This window comes from Primulina tabacum, chromosome 15 (genome assembly GCF_025594145.1).
Source record: "Primulina tabacum isolate GXHZ01 chromosome 15, ASM2559414v2, whole genome shotgun sequence".
NCBI classification, from domain to species: Eukaryota; Viridiplantae; Streptophyta; class Magnoliopsida; order Lamiales; family Gesneriaceae; genus Primulina; species Primulina tabacum.
Window position 1 is genome coordinate 22,730,257 of NC_134564.1, and position 21,581 is coordinate 22,751,837.

General features: G+C 34.9%; 1 long non-coding RNA gene across 1 annotated transcript; it reads right to left on the reverse strand.

The window, feature by feature from the left end:
* Nucleotides 1-4,141: 4,141 nt before the first annotated feature.
* LOC142525749 (uncharacterized) lies at nucleotides 4,142-21,043 on the reverse strand. Its single transcript, XR_012815192.1, has 5 exons — nucleotides 20,609-21,043; nucleotides 19,358-20,305; nucleotides 5,943-5,979; nucleotides 5,355-5,432; nucleotides 4,142-4,286 (listed from the first exon to the last, which is right to left on the reverse strand). It is a non-coding gene; the product is annotated as an uncharacterized LOC142525749 (long non-coding RNA).
* Between the last annotated feature and the right edge of the window lie 538 nt (nucleotides 21,044-21,581).

Sequence of the window (21,581 nt, forward strand, 5' to 3'; positions counted from 1 at the left end):
GGTTATTTTAATTGGAAAATTCAGTTGTCTTTTTTAAAACTCTTTTTGATTTCGGTTGTTAATATCTATACTATTTGGCTACGTTTGGTTGGAAGGATAGGATAAACTAATGATTAGTATGTAAATGATGAAGAAAATGATTGTGGTAGGATTGTAATATATGGTGTAAAATAATATTATGTTTGGTAAGATTTTTAAGTGTAGGATAATTTTGAATTTTTTGATGAAAAGACAAAATTGTCTTTCCCCTTCGCGGCGGCGGCGACGGCGACAGTGGCGGCGGGGGCCGGCGGCCGGCCAGCCGGCGCCGGCGCTCGGCCGGTGGTAGGCCGGCGGCGGTCGGTGGCGTGAAGTGGTGGTGAGTTTGAATATAATAGAGGGGTAAAATTGGAAAAATAGGAGGTATTAAGTGTTGGATAAATAATCCTAGGGGGTGAGGAGGTATTATTTTAACCTACCTAATATAACCTAATCATTCATAGGAGTGATTGACTTGGTTAAATAATCACGCGTACCAAACAGCTGACTAGGCAGGATAAAAAAAATAATACCCCCTAATCCTGTCAACCAAACACTCCCTTTATATACTATTTTATTAAGTTTGAGACCCTTAGACTAACTAATTTTGGTGTCATGGTTTGTTTTAATAATTATTTATATTAATAAAATGTTAAAAATTTAATGTAAGTTATATGTAGTTCAGTGGATAGAAACATTGTTTTTTGGAGTTTAGGTCATATAGGTTCAATTCTCACTGATGTCATTTTTTTATTATTTTATTTTTTGATTTATTTTTAAATTTATATATCAAAATTACAGTGTATTCTCTCGCTATTCCTTATAATTATATTTTGATCCTCATTTTTTTATTCTTTTATTTTTCAATTTATTTTTTAATCTATATATCAAAATTACAGTATAGCTCATCGCTATTTCTTATAATTACATTTTGATCCTCATTTAAATATAAATCAAATGAATTATAAAAAATATTATACAAGCGTGCGTCAATGCACTAATTAAAATTAAGTTAAAACCAAGCTAACCAATATTTTTAAAATAATATTAATTATTCATGGCATTGGTCCGTGGGCTCTAAATTGGTAATTAATAAGTCTGTTGCCATACTTGCCCTCTTTCTGCAGAAAATAGTTGCCATACAATCCAACGTCGATAGACGTATCCATTTTCTCCCTTACGATTCCGCTAGAAATAGAAAATTCTTCATCCCAAAAGTTAATCGACTTTCCTACGCACCATTTAAGGTAAAGTCCGATGAACCAGGTTAGGTCGATGCTACATGTGGGGCACTGCCCTCACATTATTTGGATGGACAAGATTCACACACATATGTGATTTTAAAAAAATTAGTGGACCTCATGTATGTGTGACTAAATTTAGGACACTTGATTCTATCATGGGGTAGTGCCCCTACATATAGGATGGAAACAATCGATGAACGATGTCCATTTTCTCTTTTTTATTCGTGTTAGCGGTGGATAATGGTTTTGTTGGATGCAAATCGCGACTCTTGTGGTGAAATAAGATTGCAAATTTCAATTGATACAATGTTGTATCACTGCAGCCATAAGTTTCTCTTTTTTTTTTTAAGTTTTTATTTTTCTCTGATTTCTTTTTAATTCGGTTTGGTTTGTTAAGCCTTCAAAATTGATTCGCTCGATTTTGTCAAGAATATTTCAATCAGCTCAATTTTAAAAAAACTAAACCGACCCAGTGTTCGCCCGTGAGTGTTCAAGGTACAAAAAGCAGTAGAAGTTAATTTTGTTTTTTTGTTTTGTTTTTTAGATTTTCAGTTTTGAACACTTGAAATGAGTGTTGCACGTATCTAAATCCATTCATAGGGTATTTATTGAAATTCTATATATAGCGTCAAACGTTTTACTCCAATTATTTCTGGTTTTAAGTGCAGATAACTCTTGTTATATATTTTTATGAATGATCAACTAAAAGTCGTCTTTTTTCAAAATCCAAGAATTAAGGTCAACGATTGAAAACTTTGTTCCTTTTCTATATTATATTAAAAATATAAACACAATTATGCGTTGAGATCAACCACCAAAAAACGACGAGATTCTGACAGTGACATCGGAACATTGCGGTGTGGTGGTGCTCGGCCGTAACGTGACTTGTCTAGATTTTCTTGATTCCGTTGTTTGTAATAAATCTTGATTTTCTTCATTGCATTGTTTGTAATAAATATTTTATCACATATATGTAATGTCTCAAGTGTACAAGGATCCTTCTAGAACCAGGAGTTTTGCTATTGTCAAATCTCCTTTGTTTATTTTATCAACTTTCGAACAAGATTTGATAGGAATAGATAAGCCTTTATCTATCTATGAGACTCTAGAACTTTCAAGAATTTTCCTTACGTGATTTAACCAATTAGAAAATTTTAAAAATTCAATTTTAAATAGGAAACTCGAAGTTTATTAATCAAACAATCAATGATTATCATAATCTCGATTGACGACTATATATCACTGAGTAACGTGATTACTCGTTGTTATGATGTAAAATGAATATTTCTAATAACAAAATTTCCACTTATTCATTTTTTGTAGTTACCAAATTTAGAACTTCTTCACAAAGTTTTAGTTAGTTTCACTCTCCTACTAAATTTAGTAGTCAGGCTAACTATCACAACTTCCAAATTTTGAATTCATCAAACTCTAATCACCAAATTCAAGTCCGGGCAGAACACATGCTAGCAGCTGCTGCAGATCTGGGCGACAGTGAAGGCCCATATGAGATTTAAGAATAAAAAATAATACATGGCTATTTCATGAAAAAAGGCTTCCGTCCTTCGGCGGTTGGCCGAAAATTTTGGGCAGCAGTTAGGTCAGAAATCGGAGAAGCCTGAGATGGTCTTACGTAGTTTCTAGCCCATGGGCTTGAAAATTTTGGGCCCATGTTTGATTTTATGATTTTTAAAATTATGAGTTAAAATTGATTTTTTTTACGAAAATTGAATAATTTTGACCTTGAAATATTTTTAATACTAGCCACCGAGGCACACGCGTTGGGTGTGTCATGAATATATGAGGCTAATATATAAAACATTCATGATATTACAACACAATGACACCAAAACATTTTATACTTGTTCCATAAAAAGCAAGGGATTCCAAAGCTTAAACATTTTGTACTTGACACCAAAACATGATATAGGTGTTGATTATAAAAATAATATTCTTTTGAAGCGGTAATATCATCTCATGTGAAATAATGATAAATTTCAATGTAAAAGAAGTAAACAAATTGTCAAAAGATTGTCCAAAAATTATGAGAATATCATCAAACAAAAATTTATTGAATATAAAAACCTAAAATTTGTCTTCTACATTCAGCTAATAAATAGAACAAAAAACAATTAAAATTGAAGTTATCTTTAAGCATTTTATGCATAAGCTAAACTCACTCTGGTTATAAATAGTACAACATAAACATATAAAATTAATAGAACAATCTATTAAAGCGTGCTATAAAAAATTGATATGACAGAACAAAATGTAAATTATTGCAAGTATTTCGCTAATATATGGTAAATAAAGTAGAAATTGGCAAACTCCTATTATTTGGAAAAAAACCGAAATATTGTAAGTAGATCACTTGACCAAAATGAATAATACAAAGATGAAGTAGAAATGGAAGAAGTAAAATCCATTCTTCTAATTTGGTAATTCGATCGACGTCGAGCAAGGTAAGATTGTCGTCGTTGTTGGGTCATAGAATGTATTCTTTCATGTTCATTATGCGTTAGCATTTGTCGTCTTTCCATGATGTAAGAGTTGGAATTTGTCATATCCTTCATAGAATTATAGACCAATAGTAAATGTACTTGTGAAAATGACAAAATAATAATGGAATACATTTCAGGAAAATTTGATCGAATTATTTTTGTGCATGTATGTACATGGAATTGTCGTAAACTATTTGAAGCTATATTTTGTCTATATATCGTCGTTTTTGTCTAAATACGAAATATATAAAAAATTATATATATTAATACTATTGTGTTATGTTGATTGATCATGAAAGAATTTGATTGTTAAAATATAAATTTTTTCTAATTTTTTTAGAATTGTCCACAATAAAGTATCAAAATGTTTACTTGACATTTTGAAAGAAAAAAAATATCATACTTGCGGAGACATTTGTTGTTGATTTGCGCCGTCATTTTGGATAGAAGACATGTTATTGACATTGATGTTTCGTCTATGTTCTACTGAACTCGTGGATTCTATTTTTAAATGTTTAGATATCTGCAAGAGAAATATAAATAAAAAATTAAAATTTGTTAGTTGAGATGTAGTGTTTGATCACTGTTTTTTACTTACTCTTACTTCTACAATAAAATTGTTAAAACTCAGATATTGTAAATAAAATTTTAAAATTCGTTAGTTTCAGAATGAGGTAATATGACAACGTATGACAAAATAAAAAGTGTCTTTTGAGACAACTTGAATGATCATTATGAAGTTCAATAAGTTTAAATTTTCATCAGCATAAAAAATTCCAAGTACATTTATAAAAAACCACAAAACTCGATTATCTTGTTTGAAGAATAAATCAACATGAGGTGAAATAAAAACATTGCATCCAATTCCAAACCAAAATTTTTCTCTTAACAAAATATAAAGACAATGTACATCTTTTTCTTCAAGTTCAAGTGACAGAATAACAATAAACTTGTCAACACATTTGACCGTTTGTAATGTTTCCAAGCATTATAAACTGGAGTATTTGATAATAAAAAGTCTCACCAGAACTCAAATCCTAACATAAAACAATAACAAACAATTATAAAGCGTTGGAATAAAATTTTTTAAAAACTAAAGGTTTTCATTATTAACATGTGAAAACTGAATTTTTTTTAAATATAAAGGTTGTCATCAACACAGCCAAAGAGAAAAATAAATAAAATAGGATTTTTTTGATACACTGATATGATTAAAAAGATATGGAAAAATATAAATTAACCTAAGAAGCCCTACATAAAGATCTCAAATGTGCAGCACGAAATAAAATTAAAAGGTGTTGGAAAATAAATAAAATAGTATTTGATGAAATATTATATAAAAGTTTAAATAGTAAATTTACTTCGAGTATTATATCTTTTGGCATAACAATCATAGAGATCTCAATTTAAATTTAATTTAAATTTATATAGTAAACCAAAAACATAAAATAAAATAGCTCTTTTAGTTATTTTTATTTGATTGCAAGACCAAAAACAACATAAAGAAATTTTTTTTCCCAAAAATAAAAACAATTTAAAATTTTGAATGCATGCATGAGCTAATAAAAACAATAAATTTAGATTTTGTTACATGGTGTTGCAATATAGGAGAACAATTCAATAAACGTAGATGAGTTGAGACAATTGAGAGATGGTTGAAATTGAACACCTAATAAAATAAAAAAATTAATGAATAAAATATTGAACATCCTCCCTCACTCTCAGCTAGAATTGAATAAGAAGCCTTCATCAATATAAAAAACACCGAGCTCGATAACAAAAAAATAAACTTTTGATTTGGCTTCAAGAAGAAGTCATTCTCACAAGGATACACATCTTCAAAAAAGTAAATTATTATTGCTATAGAAAATATTTTTTAAAACTTACATAGATTGAGTATACTAAAATAAAAAACTTTATTAAAACTGACATAAATGAAAATCTCTTTTTTATTTCAAAAAAAGCAATATTATGCAAAGTAAGATAAATTTGTTCCTAGTGAATTAAAAAATTAATAACCAAAAAAGGATGACAGACAATTTTAAAAACAATAAATCGAAGAGGGATGAGAAAAAACTCATGTCGAAGCTAGCTATTCACCTTATCATCTCGAGAAAAACAAAGTGGTAGACCCATCATCTGTTTTTTTTAAATAACATACACTCAGCTAGCTATTCACCTTATCATCTCGGCTCCACCTTATCGATCTCGAAAACCTACGTGGGGCCCCGGGTCCGAAATCTAATATTAATGATTATAAATATAACAGACCAAATGATTGAGTCAAATACATAATGTGTGGTTCACAAATCCAAATAAACATCTTTAAAATAATTTAAATGTCTCAAATGTTTGAAATATATGTTTCAACATGCCAAAATAAACTAGTGGCCAAATTAATCCAAACATCATCAAATAGCTCCTAAGATCCGAGAATCCCACTCTAACTCGTATCTCCTCGCCTGGAGCTGGACTCTGGCATCCCAAGCCTCGCCTCACCTACCGTCAAGCATATGAAAACAAGAGGTAGCCGACGTGCCGTGAGTATAAATCCAGTATGATACAATCAATAACATATGAGAATTAAATTTTCAAATAGTTCATATAAATTCATAAAGATGCAATATAATGCAATGTATGATCAGAAGCTGTGGGCTGTCAATAAATCTCAAGATCAAGTGAATCAATTGGTCATAGGGTACCCAAGGAAAGAGAATCCCCCAGCAACATCCACCGACTCATCCGCTCGGGGTGGTTTGATGTGTTCTACAATCCCTGGACTATGGTGCGCCTATAGAGAGTGTTCAGGCCATAGCAGCGACCTCCGCATACGCTATGCCAATTCAACTATAGCCCCATACGTTCAAAAAATCAATAAGTCAAGGCGATCTCCGCCATATCAAATCTGAATAGAAAAGTGGCTCAATATGCAATGCAATGATGCATTTCAATCTCATCAAGTCAATATCATAATAAGCTAATCTCAAAATATCAATCATCAACAAATCACAAGTAATTCATCAAGCCATCGAATTTTCAATTTAAAATAAAAATGATACTTTTACCTCGTATGTTACCGACCGTAACATACCTTTCAGATATTACCAAAAAGTGATCGAAATGTGTAGTTGAGTAGTCTTCAACCTCTGAATTCTACTACAACTCAAGAACTCGGATCATTTATAAAAACAGAGTAGTTTCTGTTCAAAATTCATAATTAATTCAATACTACTTCAAATCAAGATCCGCAAATTAGATATTCAAGAAAACTCAAATCCCAACAATTGTGTAAAGAATGAATCCGTATCATTTCTTAACCGTAATATTCTATAAAAACATTCATTGAATCATTTTATCAAACACGTGGCGTGCGTGCTAAAAAGTTAGCTCCTTTACTTTGCCCTTGTCTTCAATTCCATTTCTTTTCAAAATATCAATACATACAATATACATAATCAATGATTTAAATGAGCTAAAATAAATTGAATCTTCATTTATCATATACATAGCTCATGAGATGCATTCTAAGGAAGAATCTACTTACAACCAAATAGAGATAGACTAGTCTTGGCACTTGGTGATGATTCTACAAGATCAAACCACAATAGAATCCATTAATATCATTTTCTTAAGATTTCAATCCCCCGTAAGTCGAAAACTTACCAATACAAACTTACAACTCAAGAAATCCAAGAACAAGACAAAGTAATAGCTTACCTTGATCTTTCTATTACCGTAGATGAAGATACCAATTTGGATTGAAGGAATAAATCAAGAGATGATACGAGGGAAAGAAGAAAAATGAAAGAACCCTAGCTTCTAAGCCGATGGAGAGAAATGAGGATGAGAAGAAATGATACAAAAATCATTCCTCAATCTAATATATACCATCCAAACCTCAAAACACATTTTTTGTACAAGTGCTGGGGCGACATGGCGCGTGTTTTGGCGTAGGGGCGCGCACCATACAGCCCAACACCCAAAGTTTCAGCACCGGGCGCGCCATATTCTGCCAAAAACGAATTTTTAACTTCAGAATTTGCGAAAGTGGTCAACAAGAAAGTTGTAGCTCTATGTCTTGGCTTGCATCTCCAATTGGCCTCATGTCATTTGTAGGTCTAAGTAAAAAGTTATGCTCAATCTCCCAACATGTGTCAGCGTAGGAACGTCGATACACACGACACACTTCGGGCCACTTTTGTCTCGTCTTCCCTAATGATTTGACCAAAACTCAAAATAAAAAAGTTATAGCCTTATGTCTTATCATTTTAATGAAAGTGGACCTCACATCAATTGGATCAATATACAAAACATTATGCTAAAAACCACAACTACTGCCACATTTTTCATACCGTTTCTGCACTTCCATTACCTATTTAGCTCAAATTCAACCTTTAATTCTACCCATTCATTATCTATTCCATTCTATAACATTCATTACCATTCATAACATAAAGTCATAAACCATCACAACTACTGCCACAATTTTATTTTTTTCAAAATTCGGGCATTACAATCCCTCCCCTCTAAAAATAGATTTCGTCATCGAAATCAATAATCTCTTTCAAGTCTAACGTGTAATGATCAATACTGAAAATAAAATCGAGAATAGAAGCGTACTTCATTTGAATAACTCTTGATATTTATGTCTCATTTTATCTTCTAATTCCCAAGTTGCCTCTTCGACACCATGTATGTTTCACTGTACTTTAATCAACGGTATCAATTTATTTCTGAGTTGCTTATCTTTTCTATCTAGAATTTGAATCGGTCTGTCAATGTAGCTCAAATTCTGATCTAACCCAACTTCATCGGGTGGAAGTACATGAGAAGGATCTGGATGATATTTCCTCAACATGGACACATGAAAAACATCATGAACACCTGATAACGCAGGAGGAATAGCTAATCTATAAGCCAAGTCACCAACACGTTCCAAAATCTCATACGGACCTATGAATCTTTGTGATAATTTACCCTTCTTTCCAAATCTAACTGTACCACGGAAAGGAGATATTTTCAGAAAAACTCTGTCACCTTTCTCAAAAATCAACGGTCGTCTTCTGATGTTCGCATACTTAGCATGCCTATCCTGAGCAGCTCGCATACGACTCTGAATCAATTTCACCTTCTCTGTCATATCTCATATCATAACAGGTCCTACAATTGGTGCTTCAGATAAATCATCCCAATACAAAGGAGATCGACACTTCCTGCCATATAGTGCTTCAAATGGTGACATTCCAATGCTCACTTGATAACTATTGTTATAAGAAAACTCGACAAGTGGTAACGAATCCTGCCAACCAATGCCAAAATCCATAACTACAGCTCTCAGCATATCATCTAATGTCTGAATAGTACGTTCTGACTGTCCGTTGTCTGAGGATGATAGGCTGTACTCAAATGCAAACGAGTACCAAGGGCCTCTTGTAAACTCTGCCAAAAATGAGAAAAAAAATCTGGGATCACGATCAGATACCATGGACTTAGGAACACCATGCAATCTCAAAACTTCTCTGATGTACAATCTGGCCATCTGATCATGCCTATATGTCATATGATAAGGAATAAAACATGAATACTTGGTTAATCTATCAACGATAACCCAAATTGAATCGCAACCCTTCGACGACCTCAGCAATTTCGTGAAAAAGTCCATGGTGATATGGTCCCACTTCCATTCTGGAACCTTAAGGCTATGCAAAAGACCTCCTGGTCAGTTTCTTTCTGCTTTCACTTGTTGACAATTCAAACAACGAGATACAAATCTTGCTATGTCAGATTTCATTCTTTTCCACCAAAATTGTTTCTTCAAATCATTGTACATTTTTTACTTCCAGGGTGTACACTGAATTTACTGCAATGAGCATCACGCAAAATCTGTATCCTCAAATCTGAAATATTAGGAACTACAATACGATCATTCACAAACAAAATACCCTCATTATTGACCTGAAATTCTGATCGATGTCCTGATCTGACGAGTTCAACTGATTTCTGAATGCTTTGATCTAACCTTTGAGCCTCTTTAATCTTTACAAACAACTCTGGCTCTGCCTGAATCATAAATACTCTTACAGGTTGAGTATCTACCACAAAATCCAAACCAAAAAGACAACATTCTTCTATTAAGTCAGATACACTGCTAGTGATCAAGACATATTGCATACTTTTCTGCTCAAAGCATCGGCTGCTGCATTAGACTTTCCTGGATAATATTTTATTTCGCAATTATAGTCTTTCAACAAATCTAACCAACGCCTCTGTCTCATGTTCAGCTCCGCTTGTGAAAAGAGGTATTTCAAACTCTTATGATCAGTGAATATCTCAAATGTCTCCCCATACAAGTAGTGACGCCAAATCTTTAGCGCAAAAACCACTCCTGCTAGTTCCAAGTCATGCACTGGGTATTTAGACTCATGTGGCTTCAGCTGTCGTGAAGCATAGGCAACAACACGGCCATGCTGCATTAATACACAACACAGTCCTTGATGTGAAGCATCAGTGTGCACTGTAAATCCTCCAACACCTGATGGGATAGGTCAGAACCGGAGCACTAGTCAATCTCTGCTTAAGTTCAACAAAACTAGCCCCACATGCCGGTGACCAAATAAATGGTACATTCTTTTGTGTCAGCTGGGTAATTGGCCTCGCAATCTGTGAGAATCCTTCAATAAATCTGCGATAATATCCTGCCAAACCCATAAAACTACGCACCTCAGGAACTGATGTCGGTCTACACTAATTGATGACTGCCTCAACTTTACTCGGATCAACTGATATACCAGCACTTGAAATCACATGTCCAAGGAAAACCACTCTATCCAACCAAAAATCGCACTTGAATAATTTAGCATACAACTTTTCAGTTCTCAAAATCTGCAGTACAACTCTCAAGTGTTCGGCATGCTCAATTTCAGATTTTGAATAAATAAGAATATCATCAATGAAGATCACAACAAATTGATCTATATACCGTTGAAACACACGATTCATCAAATCCATAAACACTGCAGGTGCATTGGTCAACCAAAAAGGCATAACCAAAAATTCAAAATGCCCATACCTGGTACGAAAAGCAGTCTTAGGCACATCTGTCCTCTCTAACTCTTAACTGATGATATCCGGATCTTAAATCAATCTTAGAATATACCGAAGAACCCTGCAACTGGTCAAAAAGATCATCAATCCTTGGCAAAGGATACTTATTCTTTACTGTGGCTTTATTCAACTGTCTATAATCGACACAAAGCCTCATAGACCCATCTTTCTTCTTCACGAATAAAACTGGAGCACCCCAAGGTGAAACACTTGGTCTTATATATCCTTTAGCCAATAGATCCTCAAGTTGTTCCTTTAGTTCCTTCAATTCAATTGGCGCCATCCTATAAGGAGCTCTAGAAATAGGCTGTGTACCTGACATCAACTCAATGTTGAACTCAATCTCTCGGACTGGAGGAAATCCTGGAATTTCATCTGAAATACATCTGAAAATTCACTAACAATTGGAATATCTGCCAATTTAGGTACTGACCTTGAAATATCAATTGCATAAACCAAGAAACATTCTTCTCCTCTCTGCAACAAACGAGTCATGGACAAAACAGATATCAAAGGAATCTTAGCTCGAGAACACTTACCATAAAACGTCCAGTGATCTGTCATATGAGGCCTAAGCTTAACAATCTTCTGAAAAAAATCTACAGTAGCCATGTATCTTGTCAACATGTCAATACCAACTATGCAGTCAAAATCAGACATCTCCAGCACAATGCAATCAAGCTCAATGACATTATTCTCATAACGAAATTCACAACCACTTAACATTTCAGCAGACCTCATCACTTTGCCCAGTGGAGTAGAAATAGATAAGGTAGATGATAATGTTATAGAATGCAACGAATGCAATGTGACAAAGTGTTCAGCTATGAAAGTATGTGATGCACCAGTATCCATCAAAACATAAGCAGCATAACCTGAGAGAAAACAATTACCTGAAATAACATTATCTGGAGCATTATGTGCCTCATCCTCAGTGAGTGCAAAAACTCGGGCCTGCTGTCTAGGTGGCTGTCCTGCCCTATGACTACCACTCTGTTTGTTCTGATCTGACCAGTTTGATTGCTGATAGGAATGAACTGTAGGAGTCTGGAGATTCTGGTGAGGTGTCTGTTTCGATGATCCCACAATCTGAGATATATCACTGCCACGATTAGGACACACTCGAGCATAGTGTCCCACTTGGTTACACAAGTGGCAAGCTCATGAGACTCCTCTACACTGATCGGTATAATGTCTACCACCACACTGACCACAAGTCTGGCATGAATAACCAGTGCTCTGAACTGAACCAGACTGTCTCGATCCACTAGAACTCGAAAAATTACTGCCATGTCTCTTGAATTGCTTGCTTCTAGCCCTAAATTTTTCTCTTGTTTTGCCACTGTTTCCGCCACTATTACCCTGTCTGAACTGCTGTCGGAACTTTGGACTGTTGGGGTCGTTGCGAATATTGAGAACCTCTCTGCCTAATGATTCCAGTTTCAGCTCCCTTGGCTCGATCAAGAGCCTCAGCAGAAGTGTTAGGCCTTCCAGTATTAACCAGGGTAAATATATCAGGATTAAGACCATTTATGAAATGATCGGCCTTAGCTTCTTCATCGGATGCTACATGAGGAGCAAATCTCAGTAAATTCGAGAACTTGGCAACAGTATTCCTCAATATTCAGATTTCCTTGCTTTAAATTTTCAAACTCGGCTCCCCTATCTTTCCTGTAAGAGGTAGGAAAGAAACGCTGATAAAATTCAGATTTAAAAATATCCCAGGTAACAATCGTACCTCGACTCTCTAAAGCTTTCTTTGTCATGATCCACCAACTCTTAGCCAACATCTAATAACTGATGAACAACTAATTTGATCCTACGATCATCTGGATACTCAAGAGATTCAAATAATCGATCCATATTCTCCAACCAGTTCTCACACTCTAATGCATTCTCGGTACCCTTCAACATCGGTGGGTGCAAAGATTGAAATCTGGCCAACTAGTATCTCCATCGGAGTCGGAGTTATATCCATCTGAGTATGAGTAGCACTGCCTTGATCTTGTGCCACAGGTATATTCTGTCTAGGTCTACCACGACCTCTACCACGAGTAGCCATGTCTGATATACAATATATCAACACATATAAAATCACAATATCATAATCATCTCAATCTTGTATCAATCATCTCTGGCTCTCGAGACTCAACAATCTCAAAAATCCCAAATAAAGCTCAACAATATAATATCTCAATTATAATCATGTATTTCACATTATGGTACAATGATAATGCTAGCAAACATATCTCATGATCAAGCAATTCGAACTGACTCGATCTACCCTGTTCCCAAATATCTTACGCTCTGATACCACCTAATGTGGGCCTCGGGTCCGACATCTAATATTAATGATTATAAATATAATAGACCAAATGATTGAGTCAAATACATAATGTGTGGTTCACAAATCCACATAAACATCTTAAAAATAATTTAAATGTCTCAAATGTTTGAAATATATGTTCAACATGCCAAAATAAACTAGTGGCCAAATTAATCCAAACATCATCAAATAGCTCCTAAGACCCGAGAATCCCACTCTAACTCGTATCTCCTCGCCTGGAGCTGGACTCTGGCATCCCAAGCCTCGCCTCACCTACAGTCAAGCACATGAAAATAAGAGGTAGCCGACGTGCCGGTGAGTGTAAACCCAGTATGATACAATCAATAACATATGAGAATTAAATTTTCGAATAGTTCATATAAATTCATAAAGATGCAATATAATGCAATGTATGATCAGAAGCTGTGGGCTGTCAATAAATCTCAAGATCAAGTGAATCATCTGGTCATAGGGTACCCAAGGAAAGAGAATCCCCCAGCAACATCTACCGACTCATCCGCTCGGGGTGGTTTGCGGTGTTCTACAATCCCTGGACTATGGTGCGCCTATAGAGAGTATTCAGGCCATAGCAGCGACCTCCGCATACGCTATGCCAACTCAACTATAGCCCCATACGTCCAAAAAATCAATAAGTCAAGGCGATTTCGCCATATCAAATCTGAATAGAAAAGTGGCTCAATATGCAATGCAATGATGCATTTCAATCTCATCAAGTCAATATCATAATAAGCTAATCTCAAAAGATCAATCATCAACAAATCACAAGTAATTCATCAAGCCATCGAATTTTCTATTTAAAATAAAAATGATACTTTTACCTCGTATGTTACCGACCGTAACATACCTTTCAAATATTACTAAAAAGTGATCGAAATGTGTAGTTGAGAAGTCTTCAACCTCTGAATTCTACTATAACTCAAGAACTCGGATCATTTATCAAAACAGAGTAGTTTCTGTTCAAAATTCATAATTAATTCAATACTACTTCAAATCAAGATCCGCAAATTAGATATTCAAGAAAACTCAAATCCCAACAATTGTGTAAAGAATGAATCCGTATCATTTCTTAACCGTAATATTCTATAAAAACATTCATTGAGTCATTTTATCAAACACGTGGCTTGCGTGCTAAAGAGTTAGCTCCTTTACTTTGCCCTTGTCTTCAATTCCATTTCTTTTCAAAATATCAATACATACAATATACATAATCAATGATTTAAAGGAGCTAAAATAAATTGAATCTTCATTTATCATATACATAGCTCATGAGATGCATTCTAAGGAAGAATCTACTTACAACCAAATAGTGATAGACTAGTCTTGGCACTTGGTGATGATTCTACAAGATCAAATAAAAAAAAAATCCATTAATATCATTTTCTTAAGCTTTCAATCCCCCGTAAGTCGAAAACTTACCAATACAAACTTACAACTCAAGAAATCCAAGAACAAGACAAAGTAATAACTTACCTTGATCTTTCTATTAGAGTAGATGAAGATACCAATTTGGATTGAAGGAATAAATCAAGAGATGATAGGAGGGAAAGAAGAAAAATGGAAGAACCCTAGCTTCTAACCGATGGAGAAAAATGAGGATGAGAAGAAATGATACAAAAATCATTCCCCAATCTAATATATATCATCCAAATCTCAAAACACTTTTTTGTACAAGTGCTGGGCGCCATGGCACGTGTTTTGGCGTAGGGGCGCGCACCATACTGCCCAACACCCAAAGTTTCAGCACCGGGCGCGTCATCTCGCGGGATCTGGCGCAGGGGCGCGCCATATTCTGCCAAAAACGAATTTTTAACTTCAGAATTTGCGAAAGTGGTCAACAAGAAAGTTGTAGCTCTATGTCTTGGCTTGCATCTCCAATTGGCCTCATGTCATTTGGAGGTCTGAGTAAAACGTTATGCTCAATCTCCCAACATTTGTCAGTGCAGGAACGACGATACACACAACACACTTCGGGCCACTTTTGTCTCGTCTTCCCTAATGATTTGACCAAAACTCAAAATAAGAAAGTTATAGCCTTATGTCTTATCTTTCTAATGAAAGTGGCATCACATCAATTGGATCAATGTTAGGATCGGTTAGGGGGAAAAATCGATGAACTACAATAGCTCGGTTCTTGAAATGTTGAACACCGATTAATTAAATCGAGTTTGGTGTTCAAACCAAGCGGAAATTACTCTAAATAATCCTCCGTAGAAACCGATTAAATATTTTGTAAACCATTTAAAATATATGCAAGTTGAATGAGTAAAAATATTTTTGTTGAAGCATTTTATCAAACAATTGGTATGCAATATTTTGGTTTTTGAAGAACACATAAAATGCTTCAACAATGCTTCTTTAAAACTATGAAAATTAAAAGTAAATGCAATAAACAAATAGACACGAATTTGTTTATGGCTGTTCGGAGATTTAAATAGTCCTACATCACCCCTTCTTCCCCTTGAGAAGGATTCACTAGAAGACTTTGATTTATACAACACTTTGTACAAACCCATTCAGCTAGGACTTACCCACTGCCTAAACTGAACTCCTAGCACTCAAGATTGTAGGCAGCACCTCACAATCAGCATATTATTTAATGTCTCATATGCAAAGACTACATACACAAGTTTATTGTCTTTGTGCAAGACTCACTAAACTAATCTTTGAAGTTCAACTCTCTTGTATATGTGTGAGTGATTCTGTGTGAGAAATTTATCATTTACAGTGTACATCTCAAATGTATCCTCACACAAGGGCTTGTGCTCTCAACTAGCTGATTTTTTCATGATAACTGCCCATGCTTTGAATCCTCTTCCAAAGCTCTTGTTTGATCTTCAAGATGTATTTATAGGCTCCAACACTGATATATACGTTAGACACAAGAATATGACCGTTTGGAAATTTTCTGTACTGTTTCTGGAATTGCAACGGTCAAATTCGTCTTGCTGGACATTTTCCCGACTGGTCAACTCTGGTCAACTCAACTGATCATTCAGTTCAACTGGTCAGCAGCTAGTTCAGTTCAGTTCAGTTGGTCAGCTGCTGGTTTGGTTCAGTTGGTCAGCTGGTTCAGTTCAACTGGTTCGATTCAGTTTCAGCTGGTCTGGTTCAACTGGTCTTCAGTTGGTCAGCAGCTGGTTCAGTTCAGTTGGTTGGTCAACTGGTCAGCAGTTGGTTCAGTTTCAGCTGGTGTGCTGAAATCAGCCTAGCTGATTTCAGTTTGTGCAGAACCAGTAACTTCATCGTCATTTATCAACATCTTAAGCTTTGATTCAGACTTTGACTTCTGAATATGATTCGTAGATCATCGTCATATATTTCCAACGCATACTGAATCGCTTGATTTCGATAACCGAGCTGAGAGATATGACCAAAATACCGCAGCTGCTCAAACCCAACTGATTGCTGTTTTCGTATGATCGGTTCGGTAAGTGAGCGATCAGTTAGACCTTGATAACATCCGATTTTGCCCAACTGACGTGAAATACGACTTTTTCCAAATTGAGTTTTCTAATCAGTCCAGTTGGCGGATTGTTATTTGGATATTTCAGTTGAGATATATCTTCCAAACACCAAAGTTTGCCAGAAATTCAGTTTGTGCAGAATTCGGTTTCAGTTTGCTTCTTGTGTTAACAACTTCACACTTGAGTAAATATGTTAGAAACACAATAACAAGTTTTGTTAACATCAAAATCAAGATTGAGAACTTGAAAAGTTCCAACAATCTCCCCCTTTTTTATGATCACAAAACTTGGATAAACAATCAACTCAACTAACATATTTCTCCCCCTTTTTGTGTGAATCAAAAAGTCATATTTTCAAAACATTTTAAACAAAATTTTCTCCCCCTCAATATTTAAAAATAATCTCTCCATTATAATGAGTTATCCCCCTATATTTTTGAAAATTTGAAAATTATAAAAGAAGAGGGATAACTAACCAATTTTCTCCATGGCTCATTTTCTGCTGCAGCACATATGCTCTGCCTTCAACGAATAAACTGTATTTTCTCAAAGCATAATTAGGCTGCAAAATTTTATACCGTTGTAAACCTCTATGAGTCTAGTTTGCAACGCAAAAAGCGGTTCATCATTTGGACACTCGAGCAAGGAGATATGCCATTTTTCCTACGGTCGCTGCAAGCTGCGCGAAAATTCAGTTTTGCATATATATGTGTAAAAATCTGAAATTTCGAATTTTAAACATCAAAATCAGTTTCAATGTTATTTCAAGAACAACCCGCTCAGATACCACTTGTTAGGATCGGTTAGGGCGAAAAATCGATGAACTACAATAGCTCGGTTCTTGAAATGTTGAACACCGATGAATTAAATCGAGTTTGGTGTTCAAACCAAGCGGAAATTACTCGAAATAATCCTTCGTAGAAACCGATTAAATATTTTGTAAACTATTTAAAATATATGCAAGTTGAATGAGTAAAAATATTTTAATTGAAGCATTTTATCAAACAATTAGTATGCAATATTTTGGTTTTTGAAGAACACATAAAATGCTTCAACAATGCTTCTTTAAAACTATGAAAATGATAAGTAAATGCAATAAACAAATAGACACGAATTTGTTTATGGATGTTCGGAGATTTAAATACTCCTACTTCACCCCTTCTTACACTTGGGAAGGATTCACTAGAAGACTTTGATTTATACAACACTTTGTACAAACCCATTCAGCTAGGACTTACACACTGCCTAAACTGAACTCCTAGCACTCAAGATTGTAGGCAGCACCTCACAATCAGCATATTGTTTAATGTCTCATATGCAAAGACTACGTACACAAGTTTATTGTCTTTGTGCAAGACTCACTCAACTAATCTTTGAAGTTCAACTCTCTTGTATATGTGTGAGTGATTGTGTGTGAGAAATTTATCATTTACAGTGTACATCTCAAATGTATCCTCACACAAGGGCTTGTGCTCTCAACTAGCTGATTTCTTCATGCTAACTGCTCATGCTTTGAATCCTCTTCCAAAGCTATTGTTTGATCTTCAAGATGTTGTATTTATAGGCTCCAACATTGATATATACGTTAGACACAAGAATATGACCGTTTAGAAATTTCCTGTACTGTTTCTGGAATTGCAACGGTCAAATTCGTCTTGCTGGACATTTTCCCGACTGGTCAACTCTGGTCAACTCAACTGGTCATTCAGTTCAACTGGTCAGCAGCTGGTTCAGTTCAGTTCAGTTCAGTTGATCAGCTGCTGGTTCGGTTCAGTTCAGTTGGTCAGCTGCTGGTTCGGGTCAACTGGTTCGGTTCAGTTACAGCTGGTCTGGTTCAGTTCAACTGGTCTGGTTCAACTGGTCTTCAGTTGGTCAGCAACTGGTTCAGTTCAGTTGGTTGGTCAGCAGTTAGTTCAGTTTCAGCTGGTGTGCTGAAATCAGCCTAGCTGATTTCAGTTTGTGCAGAACCAGTAACGTCATCGTCATTTATCAGCATCTTAAGCTTCGATTTAGACTTTGACTTCTGAAGATGATTTATAGATCATCGTCTTATCTTTCTAACGCATACTGAATCGCTTCATTTCGATAACCGAGCTGAGAGATATGACCAAAATACCGCAGCTGCTCAAACCCAACTGATTGCTGTTTTCGTATGATCGGTTCGGTAATTGAGCGATCAGTTAGACCTTGATAACATCCGATTTTGCCCAACTGACGTGAAATACGACTTGTTCCAAATTAAGTTTTCTAATCAGTCCAATTAGCGGATTGTTATTTGGATCTTCCAGTTGAGATATATCTTCCAAACACCGAAGCTTGCCAGAAATTCAGTTTGTGCAGAATTCGATTTCAGTTTGCTTCTTGTGTTAACAACTTCACACTTGAGTAAATATGTTAGAAACACAATAACAAGTTTTGTTACATCAAAATCAAGATTGAGAACTTGAAAAGTTCCAACAATCAATGTACAAAACATTATGCTAAAACCACAACTACTGCCACATTTTTCATACCGTTTCTGCACTTCTATTACCTATTTAGCTCAAATTCAACCTTTGATTCTACCCATCCATTATCTATTCCATTCTACAACATTCATTACCATTCATAACGTAAAGTCATAAACCATCACAACTACTGCCACAATTTTATTTTTTTTCAAAATTCGGGCATTACAACCTATATGCTTTTTGAAATTATTTTTTCCCTTCCTCTGTTGCATCAGCACCAACATGAAAATTTTAATAATAGAAGTTTAAAATTAAACAAAGTTTAAATTTCCCCAATTCTGTTAGTCTTCACTGTAAGGGCCAAGAGGAAAGATAAAAGATGTAAAGGATTGAATCCCATGGAGTTCTAAGCAAAGAACAACTTACATCACATAGTATTTTGTATGACAATCCTGAATCTCCTATTGGATGAAACTCTAGAAAATTAGGAGCAATGCATTTGAATCCACTATCTTTGATTCATCGGCTTTATATGTACACAGAATCCAATTTTTGGTTGGGGCCTTAGATATCGTAAGGTAATTTGTACAACGATATGGATGCTTTTTAAAAAAAAAATTACAAAAGCAAATTCGACATATAAAAAATGCAATTTGTGTTATTTCGGATTCAATTTGGTTCTTGAGATGACATACATGCTACCAAGTGAGGTCTTATATTTCCTTGCGTAAAGTAAACAAATTGCACAATTTTTAAGAAGAAATTACCATGTGGAGACAGAGGAGCCAATGAACCGCTGTTTCTTCAGCTTCAAATCCTTCATGGACCATGAAAATAAAGAAGTTGAAAAGCACGAAAAATGAACCAAACAGATTATCATTGATTGCAGAAGCATTCCCAGGCAATCAAACTCGAAAAATCATTCTAAAGATTTGAGAGAATCAGGGTTATACCAGTCCACATGAACAAAATAATTCAGAAATCACCAAAACACGAAGAAAGATAATAGAAGGCCAACAGCCAAAATCTTGAATAACCCTGGGCCCTAATGGGAGACAAAAACCAGACAATAAAAGGGGGAAATCAATTTCAACATGAAGAACAATCAACCGGCGATCACAACACAATAAAAACAGAGAAGAAACAACCTTGATTCTAGTGGAAACAGCGGAAATACCTGGAAATTGGATCATCTAAATCAACAAAGGAATCACTAAAAAGCCATACAAATTATGTCCATTGATATTATGTATATAAAATCCAGACAACATTTCCATCTCAATTAAACATGTAAATGTTTAGGGAGAAAAATATATAAAAAAATAAATAGACGATAACCGTGAATCAAACCCGTGTAAATCTTCACATACATTACTCGACCAGTCGCCACTATTTCTCCATCGTACAATCACCGATCATTCAATCCAAATTGGAGAAAAAGTAGAATTCAATACCTTTCACTACGTTTACAAATGTGTACCTCAGCTTCAGGAGACATTGCCCTCTTCTTTGTGCCCATAATCCACAATAACAGCCGTTTCTTTTGAACATCATCCAAGTTCAGATCCAAACCTACCGTATGTTGCGGCGGTCTACCATCACCGATCATTCACTTTTCGTGGATCTGCCATTGACGATCATATAATTGACTTCGAATGTTCTGAAAATTCCGATTAGATTTTTTTAGTGAGAAAAGGAATTGAAGAAGAGAAAAACGGGAAATCACGTTTTGATTTTGTGCGGCTCTTGGTTTGGGAGCGAAGAAGAGTGTATGATTTGGTGGGAGGGAACCCTATGAACGTGGTGTGTGTGAAGGGTAATATAGGTAGGTTATAAAACAAATCAAGATACCATTCAGTTGGTATTAGATGCTTAACTTTGATAAATAGTAAAAGATAATCATGATATTTTAATGTAAAATAAATAAATTAAAAATATGTTTTTTTATTTACGGAGAAAAAATGTTTTACAAAAAATGTAATTATTAATAAATATGATAATTAAATAAAGTTGTTTATTTAATTTTTAATTATTGATTTTAATGTTATATTTGTAAGTTACGTGATTTGATAATATTCAATATTGTGGTTTTAATATAATGTTTTATATTATATGAAAAATGATAATCAAAAGGCATGACCAATTTTCAGATCCTTTCTGCACAGCTTCTTGTCCAATTCAGTGAGCTTTTGCTTCTGATTTTCGAGTTTATGTATATTGTGCACTTAGAATATCGACTCGTGGTTTGAATAGCACTTGTTGATCTATTTGTTAGCTTTCTGTAGCCGTTGGAAAAATGGAATTCCAATTCAAAACGGATTTGATATGATTTTTCTACCTAACAGTGTCACAATCAAACTCTGTGTTTGAACCGTGTAGAATGACTACTGTAATTCGAGGTTATGACCTTTTTGCATTTGGATTCCAGATCGTTGTTAAAATAGAAATTGTAG